Below are 21,879 nucleotides of genomic sequence, written 5' to 3' on the forward strand. Positions count from 1 at the left end.
AGTCTCATTACCAAATAACTTGGCATTAGCTTCATGATTGCTCCTAGATACTGAGCAACTTGCTCTTCAATAATATCTTTATCCTCTTCAGAGGAAGAATACTCATCAGAGCTCATGAATGGCAACAGTAAGTTCAGTGGAATCTCTATGGTCTCTGTATGAGCCTCAGATTCCCTTGATTCCTCATTAGGGAAATCCTTAGTGGCCAGTGAATGTCCATTGAGGTCTTCCTCACTGGAATTCACTGCCTTTCCCTCCTCTATAGGTTCGGCCATGTTGGACGTGTTTATGGTCTTGCACTCTCTTTTTGGATTCTCTTCTATATTGCTTGGGAGAGTACTAGGAGGAGTTTCAGTCACTCTTTTACTCAGTTGACCCACTTGTGCCTCCAAAATTTCTAATAGAGGGCCTTGTTTTAGTCATGAAACTGAGAGTGGTCTTAGATAGATCAGAGACTATGGTTGCTAAGTCAGAGTGGCTCTGCTTAGAATTCTCTATCCGTTGCTTAGAAGATGATGGGAAAGGCTTGTTATTGCCAAACCCATTTCTCCCACCATTATTATTGAAGCCTTGATTAGGCTTCTGTTGATCCTTCCATGAGAAGTTAGGATGATTCCTCCATGAAGGATTATAGGTGTTTCCATAGGATTCTCTCATGTAATTCACCTCTTCCATTGCAAGATTCTCAAGGTCATAAGCTTCTCCTTCAAGGGAGGCTTCTTTAGTACTGCCTGATGCAGCTTGCATTTCAGTCAGACTCTGAGAAATCATATTGACTTGCTGAGTCAATATTTTGTTCTGAGCCAATATTACATTCAGAGTATCAATCTCAAGAACTCCTTTCTTCTGAGTCATCCCATTATTCACAGGATTTCTTTCAGAAGTGTACATGAACTGGTTATTTGCAACCATTTCAATGAGTTCTTGGGCTTCTACAGGCATCTTCTTCAGATGAAGAGATCCACCAGCAGAGTGATCCAATGACATCTTAGACAATTCAGACAGACCATCATAGAATATACATATGATGCTCCATTCTGAAAGCATGTCAGAAGGACACCTTCTGATCAATTGCTTGTATCTTTTCCAAGCTTCATAGAGGGATTCACCTTCCTTCTGCCTAAAGGTTTGGACTTCCACTCTAAGCTTGCTCAATTTTTGAGGTGGAAAGAATTTGGCCAAGAAAGCATTGACCAACTTTTCCTAAGAGTTCAGGCTTTCTTTAGGTTGTGAGTCCAACCATATCCTAGCTCTGTCTCTTACAGTAAAGGAGAAAAGCATAAGTCTGTAGACCTCAGGATTAACCCCATTGGTCTTAATAGTGTCACAGATTTGCAAGAATTCAGCTAAGAACTGATGAGGATCTTCCAATAGAAGTCTATGAAACTTGCAATTCTGCTGCATTAGAGAAACTAATTGAGGCTTAAGCTCAAAGTTGTTTGCTCCAATTGTAGGAATTGAGATGCTTCTTCCATAGAAGTCGGAAGTTGGTGCAGTAAAGTCACCAAGAACCTTCCTTGCATCTCCACCATTGTTGTTATTTTCGGATGCCATGACTTCTTTTTCAAAAATTTCTGTTAGGTCCTCTCCAGAGTGTTGTGCTTTAGCTTCTCTTAGCTTCCTCTTTAGAGTCCTTTCAGGTTCAGGATCAGCTTCAACAAGAATGTTCTTATCCTTGTTCCTACTCATATGAAAAAGAAGAGAACAGAAAAGAATAGGAATCCTCTATATCACAGTATAGAGATTCCTTTATGTGAGTAGAAGAATAGAATGAAGAAGGGAGAAGAAGGAGAATTCAAACACAGAGAGAGGGGGAAGGGTTCGAATAATAAGTAGAGAAGTGTTAGTAAATAAATAAAATAAATAGAAAGAGATGAGAGGAAGAGAGTTTTCAAATTTTTAAGAAAAGAAAAATATTTTTGTTTTTATTTTAATTATTGGTTAGTATTTGAAAATATTAAAAGAAATAAAATAAAATTAAAACTTAAACCAATTAGTTAATTAAAAAGAATTTTGAAAAAAAGGTTTAGTTATTTTCGAAAATTGGAGAGAGAAAAGTAGTTAGGTGATTTTGAAAAAGATATGATTGAAAGATATGATTGAAATTTATTTTGAAAAAAATTTGAAAAGGAAATTAAAAATATTTAATTTTTGAAATTAAAGTTGATTACTTGACTAACAAGAAACTAAAAGATATGATTCTAGAATTTAAAGATTGATCCTTTCTTAATAGGCAAGTAACAACTTGAAATTTTTGAATAAAAACATTAATTGTTAGCATTAATTTTGAAAATATGAAATAAAATTAAGAAAAAGATTTTGAAAATAAATTTTGAAGAATTTTCGAAAAACAGGAAAGAAAAATGAAAAATATTTGATTTTTGAAAAAGATTTGAAAAGATAGAATTTTTAAATTGAAATTTTGACTTGACTAACAAGAAACAACTAATTTTAAAAATTTTTGACCAAATCAATTCAAAATTTCGAAAATTATGAGCAAAATAAGGGAAAGATATTATTTTTTATTAAATGAGAAAAACAACTAAATGATGCAAAACATAAGAAATTAAAATCAAAACAACTAATGCATGCAAGAACACTTTGAATGTCAAGATGAACACCAAGAACACTTTGAAGATCATGATGAACATCAAGAACATATTTTTGAAAATTTTTAAGAAAAGAAAGATATGCAAGACACCAAACTTAAAAATTTTTAAACCTTAAACACTAATAATTCAAAAATGCACAAGAAAAACAAGAAAAGACACAAAACAAGAAAAATTAAAGATCAAACAAAGAGAATCATCAAGAACAACTTAAAGATCAATGAAGAACACAATGCATGAATTTTCAAAAATTTAAGAAAGATTAAAACATGCAATTGACACCAAACTTTAAATTTGACACTAGACTCAAACAAGAAACACAAAATTTTTTTGGTTTTTTATGATTTTATTAAATTTTTTTTTGTATTTTTCGAAAATTATTTTGGAAAAAGAAAATAAAGAAATTCAAAATTTTTAATAAGAATTCCAGGAATCATGCAATGTTAGTCTATAGCTTCGGTCCAAAAGAATTAGACATGGCCAGATGGCTAGCCAAGCTTTAAGTGAAAGCTTCGGTCCAAAAGATTAGACATGGCCAAATAGCCAGCCAAGCTTTAGCATGAAACATACAAGCATGTCAATGAAAAGTGAAAGCCTCAGTCTAAAAGATTAGACATGGCTAAACAGCCAGCCAGGCTTCAACATATCTTATGAAACTCTCGAATTCGTTCTTAAAAATTCTGAAGAAGAAATAAATTTTTTTTTGAAAATTTTTATGAATTTTTCGAAAACTAAATATATATAATTTTTTCTAATTTTTTGAAAATTAAAAATAAAAAGCTTAAACATAAAATAAAATTACCTAATCTAAGCAACAAGATGAACCGTCAGTTGTCCAAACTCGAACAATCCCCAACAACGGTGCCAAAAACTTGGTGTGGGAAATCGTGATTCACACTTTTCACATATCCGCACAACTAACCAGCAAGTTCACTGGGTCATCCAAGTAATAAACCTTACGTGAGTAAGGGTCGATCCCACGGAGATTGTCGGCTTGAAGCAAGCTATGATCATCTTGTAAATCTCAGTCAGGCGGATTCAAATGGTTATGAGGTTTTGATAATTAAAAGATAAATAAAACATAAAATAAAATAAAGTTACTTATGGGATTCATTGGTGGGAATTTTAGATAAGCATTTGGAGATGCTTTGTTGCTTCTGAATCTCTGCTTTCCTATTGCCTTCTTCCAATCATGCGTGCTCCCTTCCATGGCAAGCTGTAGGATCCTCTCAGTGAAAATGGTCCTCTACGGTTTCTGCACGGCTAATCAACTGTCAGATTTCTCGTCTCGGATGAAAAATACCAGGTACAGCTACCGCATGGCTAATCATCTGTCGGTTCCCGCTAGCATCAGAGTAGGATCCATTGATCCTTTTGCACACTGTCACTGCGCCCAACATTCGCAGGTTTGAAGCTCGTCACAGTCATCCCTTCCCAGATCCTACTCGGAATACCACAGACAAGGTTTAGACTTTCCGGATTCCAAGAATGCTACCAATTGGTTCTAGCCTATACCACGAAGATACTAATCTCACGGACTCGGTCTGTGTATTAGATATCCAAGAGAATATACTCCAGCTGTCGTCCAATGACTACGTTGAACATCATGTAGACCGCTTTGTGGTTGTCAGGCACGCGGATCTTGGCTAAGCGAGTAACGAAGATTGGGTGATTGTCATGGGTCACCCCTTCATTCTGACTTAACTGAATTAAGTACGAGAGTATATCTTGGAGAAGAAGTAGGCGTGAATTGAATAGAAAACAGTAGTAATTGCATTAATTCATGAAGAACAGCAAAACTCCACACCTTAATCTATGGGGTGTAGAAATACCACCGTAGAAAATACATAAGTGAAAAAGGTCTAGATATGGCCGTGAGGCCAGCCTCCAAATGTTCCAAGATGAAAAGTATGATAAAAGATGATAAAAAGTTCCAAATACAATAGTAAAAAGTGCTATTTATACTAAACTAGTAACTTAGGTTTATAGAAATTGAGTAACTAAGTGCAGATAGTGCAAAAATTCACTTCCGGGGCCCACTTGGTGTGTGCTTGGGCTGAACATTGAAGCTTTTTCGTGCATAGGCTGTTCCTGGAGTTAAACGCCAGCTTTGGTGCCAGTTTGTGCGTTTAACTCCAATTCTGGTGCCAGTTTGGGCGTTTTATGCCAAGATGTTTTAGGCTGGATTTGGACGCCAGTTTGGGCCATCAAATCTCGGGGAAAGTATGGACTATTATATATTTCCGGAAAGCCCAGGATGTCTACTTTCTAACGCAATTGAGAGCACGCCAATTGGGCTTCTGTAGCTCTAGAAAATTCACTTCGAGTGTAGAAGGGTCAGAATCCAACAACATCTGCAGTCCTTTTTCAGCCTCTGAATCAGATTTTTGCTCAGGTCCCTCAATTTCAGCCAGAAAATACCTGAAATTACAGAAAAATACACAAATTCATAGTAATGTCTAGAAATGTAATTTTTGAATAAAAACTAATAAAAATATAATAAAAAGTAACTAAAACATACTAAAAACTATGTAAAAATAATGCCAAAAAGGGTATAAATTATCCACTCATCAATAATTGTTAGTGGGTATTTGTGATTTCCAATTAAATTACAATTTGAATATGTCTTTAGTTAGTGCATACCATGTGTTTGATGAAATGTTTCCTTTGATTATGGAGTAGTTTTCTATACTCTTGGCCTAGGCTAAGGAAATTGGGTGAACTTGAGTCATTGGGTCTAATTAATTTGGTGATTTGAGAATCCTAGTGGTCAAATTGATACCTATTGACACCAATCTACTACTAAGACAATTAGTAATTGGATTGGGACTTATGAGTTAAGATTGATCAAGCCATTTGACATACTTCAAGCATAGAAGTAGACTTAATGAGCTTGGTTCCTCATAATTGTCAAGATATGGTTATTAGACAAGGATAGTGACCCCAATTCCCATGCCTAGCCAAGAGTTCCTTTTATTATTCTTGTTTGAAACCCAAAAATCCTAATTGCTTGATTCTTCTTATAGTTGGTTTAGTTTTTTACTTAGTTCTAGAATAGAGGTAGATTAATATGCTCCCTTACTAGATTGAATTTGCTTATACTTGGCTTTATTTGCTTTGATTTAGTTTCTTGCACTTTAGGATTTCTTGCATGTTAAGTTTAGTAGTTTAAATTCTTGTTTATGATTTCCAACCCCGGAATTCTAACCAATATTGATGCACATATTTGCCCATTCTCTTGAGGATGACTCGAAACCAATACTTTTGGTTACTTTATACTAGGGTTGACATTGTGACAACCAAATTCTAAATTTGATCGATAAGGTTACATGTTGGTTTAGAACTATACTATGACAATGACCTTTGTTGATAAAATCTAGACTGACCATAATCCTATCCATCAAATTTTTGGCGCCGTTGCTGGGAATGGTTGCAATGTATCCCTTGATATTGGTTTTGTGAATATGTGAATATTGTAGATAGTTTACTTGCTTTCATTAGTTTGTTTTTAGTTTAGATTCCTTTAATGCATGAGCTATGACTTCTAAGTTGAAAGAACCTTGTTGCACACTCGGCAAGTTAGGCGGCGGTTGGATTACACGGCTAGTGCTTCGGCCTCTCTTGAGGAACCTTCCGAAACACTAGACGGAATCGAGAGTGACTTAGAGTCCACAACTTCCTATTCCTTTGTTGGCACTACTGATATATCTTTGCATCCTACAGGTGAAAACCATATGGTGGAGCCACGTAGGATTACCTTGCACGAACAAGGAGCACCGAACCTCATTCTTCAACCATTGCAAGCTAGGTATCCGAATCTCGATCCGAACTTTGAGTTGAAGAATAGTATGATTAACTTTCTTCCTAAGTACCATGGACTACTAGGCCAATACCCCATTAGGCACTTGAGAGACTTTCAAGTTGCTTGTTCTACGGCTCGAAGGCATGGTGCCAATGAGATTGCTATCATGGTTTTTGCTTTCCCTTTCTCTCTTGAGGGGTCGGCAAAAGAGTGGTTCTACTCCCAACTGGATGAAGTGGTGACTGAATGGGACCTATTGAGAAGAGAGTTCTTAGATAAGTTCTTTCCACCGGAGAAGACCGACTATATCCGAAAGAAAATTTCTGGTATAATGCAAAAAGACCAAGAGACACTCTTTGAGTTTTGGACTCGATTTAAGAGGTTGTTGGAATCTTGTCCACATCATGAGTTAGACACTCACTTGCTCATTAGCTATTTTACTGGAGGTCTTTGTGCAGCAGATAAGAGGTTGCTTACCGCCTCTAGTGGTGGTTCCCTTTCTAAGAACAAGACGGCAGCAGAAGCATGGAGTTTGATCAATGATGCTACCGAGGCTACCCAACAAGTGAGGGTGAGGAACAATCCTTCCAAGAGTGTGGTGGAAGCACCTCCTTCCGCATCGGCTTTGACTAAAGTGCTTGAAGACATGTGATGACATGTCATTTTGTGCATGTTTTACTAGCCATTTTTACTTATTTTCATTAGGTTTCATGCATTTCTTAGGCAATAAGTAAGTTTTTGAGTGGGAATTTAATGTTTGTCTTGATTTAATCAAACATTGTTAATTTTGTGCATTATCATGAGATTTTTGCAAGAATTATGTGATTATTATAAATGATGCAAAATCTTATAATTTTGGCAAGGCTTTGATTGCATGTTTGATTGATGGCAGGTGAAAACATAAAAAGGAAAAGCACAGAAAGAGGCAGGGCAGAAGAACGTAGCACTCATTTAGAGAATGCTACGTTCTCCTGCAACTTGAATATTGGTGCCACACTCTATTTTAAAGAACGCTACGCTCTCTAGCGATGCGCACGCGTACAGGACGCTTATGCATAAAACAAGTTTTTGGAAGATCCACGTGTACCCGTGCATGACGCGTACGCGTAGGTATGGTTAGCGCTTGTTACAAGAGAGCGCTACGTTCTCTCTAAATGAGTGCCTGCGACACTTTCAAAAATTGGGATCCAAAATTTGCCACCGACGCGTACACGTGCATGACGCGTATGCATGAAAGGGGCGTTTTAGAAGAAGCACGCGGACGCGTGAACCAAGCAGCAGCGTGAAAATGGTTTTCTGAAGGCCACGCCTACGCGTGGGTGACGTGTAGCATGGAGGAGCATTGTTTGCAAGAGCGCTACGCTCGTTTGGAGAGCGCTACTAAAGGACGCGTGGGCGTGTAGCACACGTACGCGTGATGAGCACTGAACAGGCAAGGACGTACACGCGCAGGAGACGCGTACGTGTCGGTAAATGAATGTTGCGTTCTCCTTCAGAACGCTACGTTCTCATGAAGTTGCATGGAAGCACCAATACGGACCTTTCCTGACCCACTTCAACAAAGGCCAAAAAGCCCACTCCAAGTACTTGATGACTGAATTGGAAAGTGTATAAAGGGAGGAAAATTTTATTTCAGAAGGAGGCTAGTTAGTGGATTGGAAATTGGAAGGCAAGAGAGTCAGGGACTCAAACAGAAACACTCTGCACTTATTTTCTATTTTATTTTCCTTCTGTTCTTCATTTTCTGCACTTTTTATTTTTTGTTTTGTACTAGAGCAATGATGAAATAAGCTCCAAATTCATTAGGGGGAGGAGCTCTATTGTAATTCCAATGAATCAATGAAATTCTTCTTCTTCTCTATTCATTTGTGTAGCTATTGGGTATCTTCTTTTTTCATTGTGAATTACTCACTTCGGAAGGGGGTTTAATTCAGTGAATGCCTGTGTGAGCCTCGGAAGGGGAATCACTTGCATTAGAATTGGAGCTCTATCCTTCACTACTCTCTTGATCAATACTATTCGGGAAGAATTGAGATCCTGAGAGTTAGTGTGGTGATGACAAGTCATCTTATGCTAGTTTTACAATAATTCTCTTGTGCACTTTCTTGCACAATAAGTAAGTAATTGGAGTGGATTTTCATGATTATCTTGAATCAATCAACTATCATTTATTTTACATAAAATCATAGAATTTATGCTAGAATTAATTGGTTTCATGAATAATGCAAAGACCTTGTGAATTTGGTAATACTTTGATTGTTTGTTTGGTTTCTTGTAGGTGAAGAAATGAAGAAAAAGGGGAGGCCAATCAAGGGAGCAACATTCAAAGAGTGAACTTGGAGTTCACTAATACAACGCATCAAAGAGGCAAGGGATAGCATTCAAAAAGTGAACCTGGCGTTCACTTTATGAACTTTATCATGGGTTTCAAGCCTTGGGGAGGAAGCTCAGGCCAAATGCACCAAAGAAGCAAAGGGTGGCGTTCAAACTTTGAACGCAGTGTTCAATAAGTGAACGCCCAAGGAAGACCATCACGCACCAAGGAAACAAGCGCACCAAGGTGTGCAACAAAGGGTAACGTTCAAAAAGTGAACGCCACGTTCACTTAGTGAACGTTTTCGAAGAGAAAGAGCCAAGGGAAACAATGCGCGTGTCCAAGGCAGCACCCAACCAAGTGTGGCGCTCAAAATTTGAGCGTAGCATTCAATTAGTGAACGCTAGAGGCAAAAAGGCACAACAAAGGCGCACCAAGGGAGAAGTGAACGCCAAGTTCACTTTCCAAACGGAGCGCTCCACTGGAGCATGCATCTCCAACCCAATTTTATTCAAGGCCAAAATTAAAAAGCCCACTCCAAGTTTTGAAGATTGAGAATAGAAAGTGTATAAATAGAAACAAATTTGATTAGAGAGGAACCTTTTTGCTCATTTTTAGTTTTTCACTTTTAATATTCATTTGGAATTTGGGAATTGGGATTAGATCTAGTTTTCTTTTTGTTTATTCTTGTTTCTGCAACCTCTACTTTCTGTTTTGGGTTTTTAAATTCAGATTGAAGAACCCGATTGAATTTCTTGATCTGAGAATCATCTTTTGCTTTTCAGTCTTATAGTTCTGAGAATTGGAGAATTAGATTTCCATCTTCTTCTCCTTCTTCATTTCATTTCTTCTGCAATTTCTTGTCTGTTTGGTCAAGAGAGCAATTGAGATCTAGATCTGCTTTCTGATCTTGTTGCTCTTCTGCAATTTTCAATTTATCTCTTAGAATTTCACATTTGATCTAAGTTTTTCTTACTGTTTGTTTCTTCAAGCAATTTTCCATTTCTGCTTTGCTACTGAGATCCTGATCTAATTTTCTTCATCTCATAGCTCTCTGATTTACTTTAATTTGCATTTTCTAGTTCAATTTGAATCCCAACACCCAAATCCCTTGTATTCTTCAAGTAATTTATATTTCCCAGCAATTTAGATTCAGCAATTTAAGTTTTTTGCACTTTAAGTTTCAGTCATTTACCTTTCTTGCAATTTAAATTTCAGCTCTTTTACTTTCTTGCACTTTAAATTTCTACAATTTACTCCTTCTGCACTTTAAGATTCAGTCAATTCATCCTCCCCCTTTTATTTACTTTCAATTTAGCTTCTGTTAATCAAGTTTCACTCAAATCATCAAATATTCGCTTAACTAAATTGATCACCTAACTAAAATTGCTCAATCCATCAATTCCTGTGGGATCGACCTCACTCTTGTGAGTTATTACTACTTGATGTGACCTGGTACACTTGCCGGTGAGTTTTGTGTGGAATCTTTTTTCCCTCATCAAGTTTATGGCGCCGTTGCCGGGGATTGATTTAGATTGACAATGATTAAGTAGGGTGATAATCTAGATTAAGCATTTTCTTTTTCTTTTACTAAGCACACTAACTGTTTGAGTTTTTATTTAAGCTAACCTTAATATCACTCTAGCAGTAGAGTAAATTGTCTCTGGTTTCTGGTTTTGTGTGTATGACAGAAGTAAGGAGAGAGGTCTCCACCTCTTGTAACCTTGACGAGAGAACCCTCCGAAGACTAAGAAGAGAGGCAAGGGGAAAGGGAGTTGTAGGAGAATCGGAATCAGAAGGAGAGGATCAAGTGATGGAGGATAACATCCCAAATCACACTGATGGTATGGCTAACAATAATGGCCAGCCTCAGAGAAGAGTCTTAACTTCCTACACTATCCCCAACCCAAGAAATTGTGGGAGCAGCATCTTAACCCCCAATGTCCATGCCAATAACTTCGAACTCAAGCCTCAATTGATTATCCTGGTTCAAAATAATTGTCAATACAGAGGAAGTGCTGCTGAAGATCCAAACCAACACCTCTCTGTGTTTTTAAGAATTTGTGACACTATCAAAACCAATGGAATCCACCCTGACATATACAAGCTTTTTTTATTCCCATTTTCACTAAGAAGCAAAGCCACACATTGGTTAAAAACCTTCCCTAAAGAGAGCATTACCAGCTAGGATGATTTGGTTAGCAAATTTCTAGCCAAATTCTATCCACCCCTGAGAGTTATCAAGCTAAAACTGATGTTCAAACCTTCAGACAGCAGGAAGGAGAATCATTGTATGAAGCTTGGGAGAGGTATAAAGCTCTAATCAGAAGATGTCCAGAAGGAATGTTCAGTGAATGGGTGGAGTTGCAGAATTTCTATGAAGGCTTGTCCTTACCTTCAATGAAAGCTTTGGATTATTCCTCAGGAGGATCTTTGCAAATGATGAAAACTGCTCAAGAGGCACATGATCTCATAGACATGGTAGCCAACAATGAGTACTTCTACTCCTCTGAAAGGCAAGCAGCTCCAAAGAAAGGTGTATTTGAGCTTGAAGGAGTTGATATCATACTAGCTCAGAACAAACTCATGCACCAGCAGCTTCAACAGCAAATTGAATCAATGTCAAAGAGATTGGATGGATTACAACTTGTAGCAGTGAGCACAACTAACCAACCATCAGTGGTTTGGGGACTGCAGGAGGAAAATTATGAAGAGCAGCAGCAAGAGCAAGTGCAGTACATGCACAATCAAGGTCCTGGACCAAATGACTTCCATGGAGACACTTACAATTCATCCTGGAGATACCACCCCAATCTGAAATGGGGAGAGAACCAAAACCAATAACCTTGGCAAAGAAACTCAAACCAGAACAATTCCAGAAACACAAACCATCAAAACACTAACCAAAATCCATACAGAAAACCACAAAACAATCAACCTCAGCCTAACTACTATCCACCCAACAACTCATCCACTAACCAAAATAACTATCATCCACCCTCAACATCCTATAATCAACCACAACCACCCCATGAATCACAGAGGATCTCCAACTTGGAGATGATGATGGAGAAGATGATCAAGCATCAAGAACTAGCCAACAAAAACCATGAAGCTTCACTGAGGAACTTGGAGAGGCAAATTGGTTAACTGTCCAAGCAAACAATGGCTGAAAGAGCACCCAATACATTACCAAGTGACACCATTCCCAACCTCAAGGAAGAATGCAAAGCCATCCAATTAAGGAGTGGAAGAACATTGGTGAATGACAAAGAAACTAACAAGAGGCCAGTTAAAAATGATGAGGCTAGCAGCAAGGAAGAAGTGACACTCAAAGACAAGCAAGACCAAGAGAAGCTCAAGGAGAAAGAGGAACAGCCACAAGCTTCAAAGAAGGGAAAGGAAATCATAGAGGAGGAATTACAAGATCAGAGGAAGATAGTGAAGACTCACACATCTCCTCTGCCATATCCTCAAAGATTTCAGAAGGAGATCAAGTATCAACAGTTTTCCAAATTCCTAGAAGATTTTAAGAAGCTGGAGATCAACATTCCACTTGTTGAAGCTCTAGAACAAATGCCTCTATATGCAAAATTTCTCAAAGAGCTCATCAATAAGAAAAGGAGCTGGAATGAGAAGGAGACAGTGATCTTAACCCAGGAATGTAGTACAGTGATTCAAGAAGGCCTCCCACCAAAACTCAAAGACCCTAGGAGCTTCTACTTGCCTTGTACCATTGGTAACACAGTCATTGACAAGGCACTGTGTGATTTGCGCTCCAGTATCAACCTCATGCCTCTGTCTATGATGAGAAGGCTATCTATAGAAGAAGTGAAGCCTACACAGATGTCATTGGAGCTAGTGGATAGATCTCTGGTAATTCCCAAGGGGGTGATTGAAAATCTCTTGGTCAGAGTAGGGAACTTCATATTCCCAACAAACTTTGTAATCCTGGACTTAGGTGAAGAGGGGAATGACTCTATTGTATTGGGAAGACCTTTCTTGGCTACAGCAAGGGCCATCATTGATGTTGAATAAGGAGAAATGACTCTGAGGGTAAATGATGAGAAGATCACTCTGAATGTCTTCCAAGAAATACAGCACACTATTGAAGAGAAAAGCTACATGAGGGTTGAAGAAGAAGATGTACATTGGAAAGAAAAAGCCAAGGAGACACTCCTCAGCTCACCTGTGAAGTAAGAGATGGACATTGGAAAAGAAAAAGAGGAAAATGAACATGTGAAGGCTGAGAAGAAAAAGAAGGAAGAGATTGAAGATTTGATCATTGGAAAGGAAGTCCCTGACATAAAACCTAATGTAAAGAAAGAAGATCCACCAAAAAGGGGAAAGAAGAGCAAGAAAAAGGTTCCAAAAGGGTGGAAGAACAAAAGGATACCAACTGAAGGATTCTCAAAAGGGGACATAGTAAGATTGATATACCAGCAGTTGGAGATAGATCCACAAACTGATTATTACTATATTGTAAATAAGATACTCTTAGTGGAGCATATGGAGATTGATCATCAGTGCACAAGAAGAAGGCTCACAGTGAGAGGAGACAAACTGAGGCACCACATCATCAGCCACCCTAACAAGGGACCAATGTCAAGCTAGTGACAATAAAAGATCACTCCATGGGAGGCAGCCCATGATTTAATATTCTTGCTTTTATTTTAATTTCAATAATTGATGGTTCTTCTAGCATAAATTTGAGCTCTCATGAGTAGATTTGATAACTGCACACATCATTTTTGAAGCATATGCTTGATTCCTAAGTTTGGTGTGCCTAAAGGTACTCTAAAGTAGCTTTTCATGCATAATTGATCATAGAACCATTTTGGGATATATACTCATTCATTTTGTTTAAGTATATAGCCAAACCTTAAGTTTGGTGTCTATATATGCTATGAATTTCAAGAAAATCATTTTTACTCAAAGGCTCAAATTCATGAATAGAAAAACCATACATTGCATCATTTTATGAGTTTATGGTAGCATGGTGATAAACCCCATATTTAGGGTTTATCTTGTGTTGAATTTAGAGGGTTTTGTCAACCTTTCTCCCATTTATTCAATGAAATAGCATGGTTTTATAACTTCTCCTTTAATTGTGCTTAAGAGTGAAAACATGCTTTTTAGGACTTAGAATAGCTAAATTTAATTCACCTTGATTCCATTAGATGCCTTGATATGTTTGTTAAGTGATTTCAGATTTAGAAGGCAAAGATTGGATCAAGGGAATGAAGGAAAAGCATGTAAAAATGGAGAACTCATGAAGAAATGAAGGAATCGCAAAAGCTATCAAGCCAACCTCTTCGCACTTAATTGATCATAACTTGAGCTACAGAGGTCCAAATGATGCAGTTTCAGTTGCGTTGGAAAGCTAACATCAGGGGCTTCAAAATGATATAAGATTTGCCATAGTTGCTACACGTATGGTGAAGTGTACGTGCACTGTACGCGCACGCGTCGTTGCTGCCATATGATCCACTTAAAGCAATACGTGGCCAGCAAATTCTAAAGCCTTGTGGGCCCAATCCAACTCATTTCTGATGCTATTTGACCCAAGGATTGAAGAGGGATGAGACATCTAGTCATTAGTTTAGTTTTATTTTAGTTTTATCATGCTTTAGGTAATTTTTAGAGAGAGAAGCTCTCACTTCTCTCTAGAATTAGGATTAGGTTTTAGATCTAGATCTAGCTCTTCTTCTCTCTTCTAATTTTCCTTTGCCTTCCTTAATTGTTCTCTTATAGTTGTAGAATTCTTCTTCTCTTGTAATTCCTTTGTATTGTTAGTTGTAGTTTAAGAACTTTCTTTTGTAGATCTACATTTCTTCTTCAATGCAATTGGTATGTTCTTTGTTGTTTCATGATTATTTTCCTTTTCTATTGTTGATCTCTTGCTATTCTAGTTAGATCTCTCTTTAATTCTTACAATTGATGTTGTTTACTTTATTCCCCTTATGTGTTTGTTAAAATGCTTCTTTTAGTTATGAGTTTACTTTTCTATTGTTTTGCCTTTCTATTGTTAATCTCTTACTTTTGTAGTTGTAGATTCCTTTAATTCTTGCAATTTACTATGCTTTCCTTTTGTGCCTTCCAAGTGTTTGAGAAAATGCTTGGTTAGATTTTAGAGTAGATTTTAGTGCTCTTGGCTTGGGAAGGTAACTTAGGAACTCTTGAGTTACTAATGCCCAAGTGATTGACGATTGGGAGCCATTAACGCTAGATCTCACTAATTGATTTGGTGGAGAACTAGGACTTATGGTCTTGGATTGACATAGCTCACTTGACTTTCCATTATTAGTTAGAGGATGACTTAGTGGGTTGATCATTGCCAATTCTCATGCTGTGGTTAGTGATAGGGATAGAGATCCTTGACCACCAACCCTTGCCAAGGCCTTTTTAGCTATTAGTTTAATTCATTGCCATTTACTTTTCATGTCTCTTATCAAAAACCCCAAAACATACTTCATAACCAATAACAAGACACTTCATTGTGATTCCTAGGGAGAACGACCCGAGGTTTCAATACTTTGATTTATAAATTTAGGGGTTTGTACTAGTGACAAATAAATTTTTGTATGAAAGGACTTTTGCTTGGTTTAGGAGCTATATTACAACGAGATTTCATTTGTGAAATTCTAAACCACACAAAAGTCTAATCATCACATGGTAGCAAATAAAATGTTCCTTATAAGGAATATACCAACTATGACAGATATTCATTGGGTTTTATATGGATCACTTAGAAGAAAACAAGTTTGGTGTTCACCAAATTTTGTTCAATTTCTAAGGGGCATGGTTGTTTATTCATAAATGAGGAACACATAGCAACATTTTTTTTATATATATTACACCACCACACCACCACCGTATGAAACTTAAAGTTTGAGCTCACTATTGCCTTGATTCACGTGGATAGGAGTGAAGGAGATTGAGAAAAAGACAAAAGAATGCATGCATTTTCGGTTGTCACAAAAGGAGGAAAGCAAGTCACATGTGCATGCTTGGGGAAGCACAACGCTACAGGAACCAGCACCTAGAAGGCCGAACCATGTGCCCAATGGAGGAGCAATCCTTGTCTTCAACCATCTCCACATGCAGGCCATCCATTTAATGGATCCTCAACAATAATTTGCTCAATCCTCACCCTTCATTACCACATAACCGAACCTATGCCTCCCTCCAACATTGCCTTCCTTTTTATAAATTGGTAGTAGCACTTTTCAATCTCACATATCATTACTTTCTTCATACATTCATCCCAAACACGTTGCATCATCCTTCTCTCACCCAAAGACATCACACAACACCTTACTTCCCATTCCTTCCATCTTAAACCGTACCAAAACCAAATTTCATCCTTTATTTTCCCTTCTTTCCTTCCTAATTCATGGCTTCATCAAGTTCCAGAAGAAGGAAAGGAAAGGAACCAGCTGTAGCCGAACCACCAACCTATGATACCAAGAGATTTAAGTCTCAATTTCATGAATCAAGGTATTATAGGCTAATGGAATCAAAGAAAGTCATTCCAGAGATGGGGTTCAGACTGAAAGATGGAGAATATCCCATCATGAGAAGAATAACTGTAGAGAGGAGATGGAAACTTCTATGTGAACCTCTCACAGACATAAGTGCAACCATGATAAGAGAGTTCTATGCAAATGCTGTGAGGTCAAGCAAGACCAACCCTCCCTACAAGAGCTATGTTAGGGGGGTTGAGGTAGATTTCAGCCCATCATCCATCATGAGAGTCTTGCATATAAAAGTGATAACCTATGGAGAACCCAGCTTTGATGACAGAATGCAAGGTGAAAATGATCCTGATGAGATACTAAGTGGTTTATGCCCTGAAGGAAAAGACTGGAAAATGGACTCGGAAGGAAATCCAAGCTGCTTGAAGAGAATGGATCTCATACCTGAAGCCAAAGGGGAGGAGAAATCAATATCCCACAGCTCATCGCGGATAGCATTCAAGAGATGGTTGAGGATACTGGCAAATCAAGCAAGCTTGGCCACCCAAGTACCATTCTGAGGCTTTGTAATAGAGCGGGAGTACTCTTTGAGGATGCAGATACAGATCGGGTAATAGAAGGCAGAGGAATCACCAAGCAAAAAATGGATGGTGTCCCTGAACTCGAAGAGGAGAGAAGAGCTCAAGGAAGAAGGAGGAGACCACAAGTGGAAGGGGAACAAGCTTCTGGTGCAATGGACTTAAGCCAAATGCAAAGAGCCATTGAAGAAATGTCTCAACAATACATGAGAGCACAGGAGCAACAACAGGAGCAATACTTGAGGCAACAAGAGCAGAATTTGAAGGATCGTGAGCAACAATAGCATTGGCAGTAGCAAATGATGGAGAAGTAAGAAAATTTCCAGCTCAAAATGTTGGATCAACAGAGAGAGTTTCAAGCAAGAATTCTGGAGGGACAAAGGGAACTGATGAGCGGATAATTTATATGCTTTTTGGCATTGTTTTTAGTATGTTTTTAGTATGTTTTTAGTATATTTTAGTTAGTTTTTATTATGTTTTTATTAGTTTTTAAATAAAAATCACTCTTCTGGACTTTACTATGAGTTTGTGTGTTTTTCTATGATTTTAAGTATTTTCTGGCTGAAATTGAGGGACCTGAGCAAAAATCGGATTCAGAGGCTGAAAAAGGACTGCAGATGCTGTTGGATTCTGACCTCCCTGCACTCGAAGTGGATTTTCTAGAGCAATAGAAGCCTAATTGGCGCGCTCTTAATTGCGTTGGAAAGTAGATATCCTGGGCTTTCCAGCAATATATAATAGTTTATACTTTGCCCAAGATTTGATGGCCCAAACAGGCATTCCAAGTCAGCTTAAGAATTCTGGCGTTTAACTCCAAAACTGGCACAAAAGCTGGAGTTAAACGCCCAAACTGGCACAAAAGCTGGCGTTTAACTCCAAGAAAAGTCTCTACACATGGAAGCTTCAATGCTCAGCCCAAACACACACCAAGTGGGCTCGGAAGAAGATTTCTGCATTAATTACTTATTTCTGTAAACCATAGGCTACTAGTTCTATATAAATAGGACCTTTTACTATTGTATTTTCATCTAGGATTTTTGATAAGTCTTATGCTATCTTAGACACGTTTGAAGGCTGGCCATTCATCCATGCCTAGACCTTGTTCTTATGTATTTTCAACGGTGGAGTTTCTACACACCATAGATTAAGGTGTGGAGCTCTGCTGTTCTTCATGAATTAATACAAAGTACTATTGTTTTTCTATTCAAATCAAGTCTATTTCTTCTCCAAGATATTCATTCGTTCTTCAACTTGATGAATGTGATGATTCGTGACACTCATCATCATTCTCACCTATGAACATGTGCCTGACAACCACCTCTGTTCTACTAGCAATGGCTTGAATGCATATCTCTTGGCTTTCTAATCTAAGATTGGAACCTTCGTGGTATAGGCTAGAATTATTGGCAGCCATTCCTGAGATCCGGAATGTCTAAACCTTGTCTGTGGTATTCTGAGTAGGATCTGGAAAGGGATGACTGTGACGAGCTTCAAACTCGCGATTGTTGGGCGTGTGACAGACGCAAAAGGATCAATGGATCCTATTCCAGCATGATCGAGAACCGACAGATGATTAGCCATGCGGTGACAGCGCATTTGGAACGTTTTCACTGAGAGGACAGGAAGTAGCCATTGACAACGGTGATGCCCAACATAAAGCTTGCCATGGAAAGGAGTATGAATGATTGGAAGAAGGCAATAGGAAAGCAGAGGTTCAGGGAGAACAAAGCATCTTCATACACTTATATGAAATTCCAACCAAAGAATTACATAAGTATCTCTATCTTTATTTTATGTTTTATTTATCTTTTAATTATCAATTCTCCATCACCATCTGAATTCGCCTGACTGAGATTTACAAGGTGACCATAGCTTGCTTCAAGCCGACAGTCTCTGTGGGATCGACCCTTACTCACGTAAGGTATTACTTGGACGACCCAGTGCACTTGCTGGTTAGTTGTGCAGAATTGTGACAAAGTGTGATTCACGTTTGAGAGCTCCAAGTCCTTTGGCGCCATTGTTGATGATCACAATTTCGTGCACCATGTTTTTGGCGCCATTGCCGGGGATTTTTCGAGTTTGGACAACTGACGGTTCATCTCATTGCTTAGATTAGGTACTTTTCAGAATTTTTAAGAATGGATTCTAGAGTTTCAAGGTGATGTTCTTATCATCACAAAAGCTGATTGATTCTCATCAATTTAGCTGCTGAATGTAATGTCCTGCTGAAACTTGGCCAAACATGTCTAATCTTTTTAGACTGAAGCTTTAGACTAACATTGCATGATTCCTGGAATTCTTATTAAAAGTTTTGATTCTCTTTATTTTCTTTTCCATATAAGTTTCGAAAATTACAAAAAAATTTATAAAACCATAAAAATCAAAAATATTTTATGTTTCTTGTTTGAGTCTAGTATCAATTTTTAAGTTTGGTGTCAATTGCATGTTTTTATTCTTCTTGCATTTTTCGAATATATGCATTATGTTCTTCATTGATCTTCAAGTTGTTCTTGATGATTTAAGTACTCTGATCTTTAAATTCTCTTGTTTTCTGTGTTTTGTTGTTTTTCTTATGCATTCTCAATTTGTTAAAGCCTCTAATACAAATTTCTAAGTTTGGTGTCTTACATGCATTGTTCATTTGATCTTAGTTGCATTTTTTGTTATTTCTCATCATTAAAAAAATTCAAAAAATTTTCAAAATTGTGTCTTTTCAAGCTAATAATACAGAGAATTGAAGATTCAGAACATTCAGCAGAGGAATCAAATAGAAAAAGCTGGGCGTTTAAAACGCCTAGTGAAGAAGGAAAACTGCCGTTTAAACGCAAGCCAGGGTACCTGGCTGGGCGTTTAACGCCCAAAAAGGTAGGATTTTGGGCGTTAAACGCTAGAATGGATGCCATTCTGGGCATTTAACGCCAGAAGGACACTAGAGGGAAGATTTTGTTTTTAATTCAAATTTTTTTTCAAATCTTCATAATTTTTCAAAATCAAATATTTTTCAAATCATATCTTTTCAATCATATCTCTTCAAAATCGATTTCTTTCCATTTTTTTACTATTTTCGAAAATCCTTGCTAAAATTAATGATTTACTTCAAAATTTTCAAGTTGTTACTTGCCTATTAAGAAAGGATCAAATTTTAAATTTTAAGAATCATATCTTTTAATTTCTTGTTAGTCAAGTAATCAACTTTAATTTTAAAACTTTCTCTTTTTAATTTGATTTTCAATCATATCTTCTCAATCATATCTTTTCAATCACATCTTTTTCAAAATTAATTTTCAATCATATCTTTTTCAAAATTAATTTTTCCATCTACCTCCTCCTTCTATTCTTCTTTTCCTCTGACACCTCAAGGAATCTCTATACTGTGACATAGAGGATTCCCTACTTTCTTGTTCTCTTCTCTTTCATATGAGCAGAAGCAAAGATAAAGGCATACTTGTTCAAGCTGATCCTGAACCTAAAAGGACCTTGAAGAGAAAGCTAAGAGAAGCTAAAGCACAATTCTCTTTAGAGGGCCTAATAGAGCTTTTCAAGGAAGAAGAAACCATGGCAGTCGAAAACAACAATGCCAACAATGTAAGGAAGGTGCTCGGTGATTTTACTGCACCTACTCCCAACTTCTATGGGAGAAGCATCTCAATCCCTGCCATTGGAACAAACAACTTTGAGCTTAAGCCTCAATTAGTTTCTCTAATGCAATAGAATTGCAAGTTTCATGGACTTCCATTGGAAGATCCTCATCAGTTCTTAGCTGAATTCTTGTAAATCTGTGACACTGTCAAGACCAATGGGATTGACCCTGAAGTCTACAGACTTATGCTTTTTCCTTTTGCTGTAAAAGACAGAGCTAGGACATGGTTAAATTCACAACCTAAAGAAAGCCTGAACTCTTGGGAAATGCTAGTCAATGCCTTCTTGGCAAAGTTCTTTCCACCTCAAAAATTGAGCAAACTTAGAGTGGAAGTCCAAACCTTCAGACAAAAGGAAGGAGAATCCCTCTATGAAGCTTGGGAAAGATACAAGCAATTGATCAGAAGATGTCCTTCTGACATGCTTTCTGAATGGAGCATCATAGGTATTTTCTATGATAGTCTGTCTGAACTATCCAAGATGTCATTGGATAGCTCTGCTGGAGGATCTCTTCATCTGAAGAAGACGCCTGCAGAAGCTCAGAAACTCATTAAAATGGTTGCAAATAACCAATTCATGTACACTTCTGAAAGAAATCCTATGAATAATGGGATAGCTCAGAAGAAAGGAGTTCTTGAGATTAATACTCTGAATGCCATATTGGCTCAGAATAAAATATTGACCCAACAAGTCAATATGATTTCTCAGAGTCTGTCTGGAATGCAAGCAACAACAAGCAGTACTAAGGAAGCTTCCTCTGAAGAAGAAGCTTATGATCCTGAGAACCCAGCAATGGAAGAGGTGAATTACATAGGGGAACCCTATGGAAACACCTATAATCCTTCATAGAGAAATCATCCAAATCTCTCATGGAAGGATCAACAGAGACCTCAACAAGGTTTCAACAACAATAATGGTAGAAGAAATAGGTTTAGCAATAGCAAGCCTTTTCGATCACCTTCTCAGCAACGGACAGAGAATTCTAAGCAAAGCCACTCTGACTTAGCAACCATTGTCTCTGATCTAATCAAAACAACTCAAAGTTTCATGACTGAAATAAGGTCCTCCATTAGAAATTTGGAGGCACAAGTGGGTCAACTGAGTAAGAAAATTACTGAACTCCCTCCCAGTACTCTCCCAAGCAATACAGAAGAGAATCCAAAGATAGAGTGCAAGGCCATAAACACGTCTCACATGGCCGAACCTGGAGAGGAGGAAGAGGCAGTGATCTCCAATGAGGAAGACCTCAATGGACATCCACTGGCCTCCATGGAGTTCCCTGATGAGGAACCATGGGAATCTGAGTCTCACACTGAGACTATAAAGATTCCATTGAATTTACTTCTGCCATTCATGAGCTCTGATGAGTATTCTTCCTCTGAAGAGGATGAAGATGTTACTGAAGAGCAAGTTGCCATGTACCTTGGAGCAATCATGAAGCTAAATGCCAAGTTATTTG

General features: G+C 37.8%; 1 non-coding gene across 1 annotated transcript; it reads right to left on the bottom strand.

Annotated features, from left to right (window-relative positions):
• Positions 1-20,738: 20,738 nt before the first annotated feature.
• LOC112753487 (small nucleolar RNA R71) lies at positions 20,739-20,846 on the bottom strand. The gene has a single exon (XR_003177872.1). It is a non-coding gene; the product is annotated as a small nucleolar RNA R71 (small nucleolar RNA).
• Positions 20,847-21,879: the final 1,033 nt, after the last annotated feature.

This window comes from Arachis hypogaea, chromosome 15, assembly GCF_003086295.3.
Source record: "Arachis hypogaea cultivar Tifrunner chromosome 15, arahy.Tifrunner.gnm2.J5K5, whole genome shotgun sequence".
Classification (NCBI taxonomy): Eukaryota; Viridiplantae; Streptophyta; class Magnoliopsida; order Fabales; family Fabaceae; genus Arachis; species Arachis hypogaea.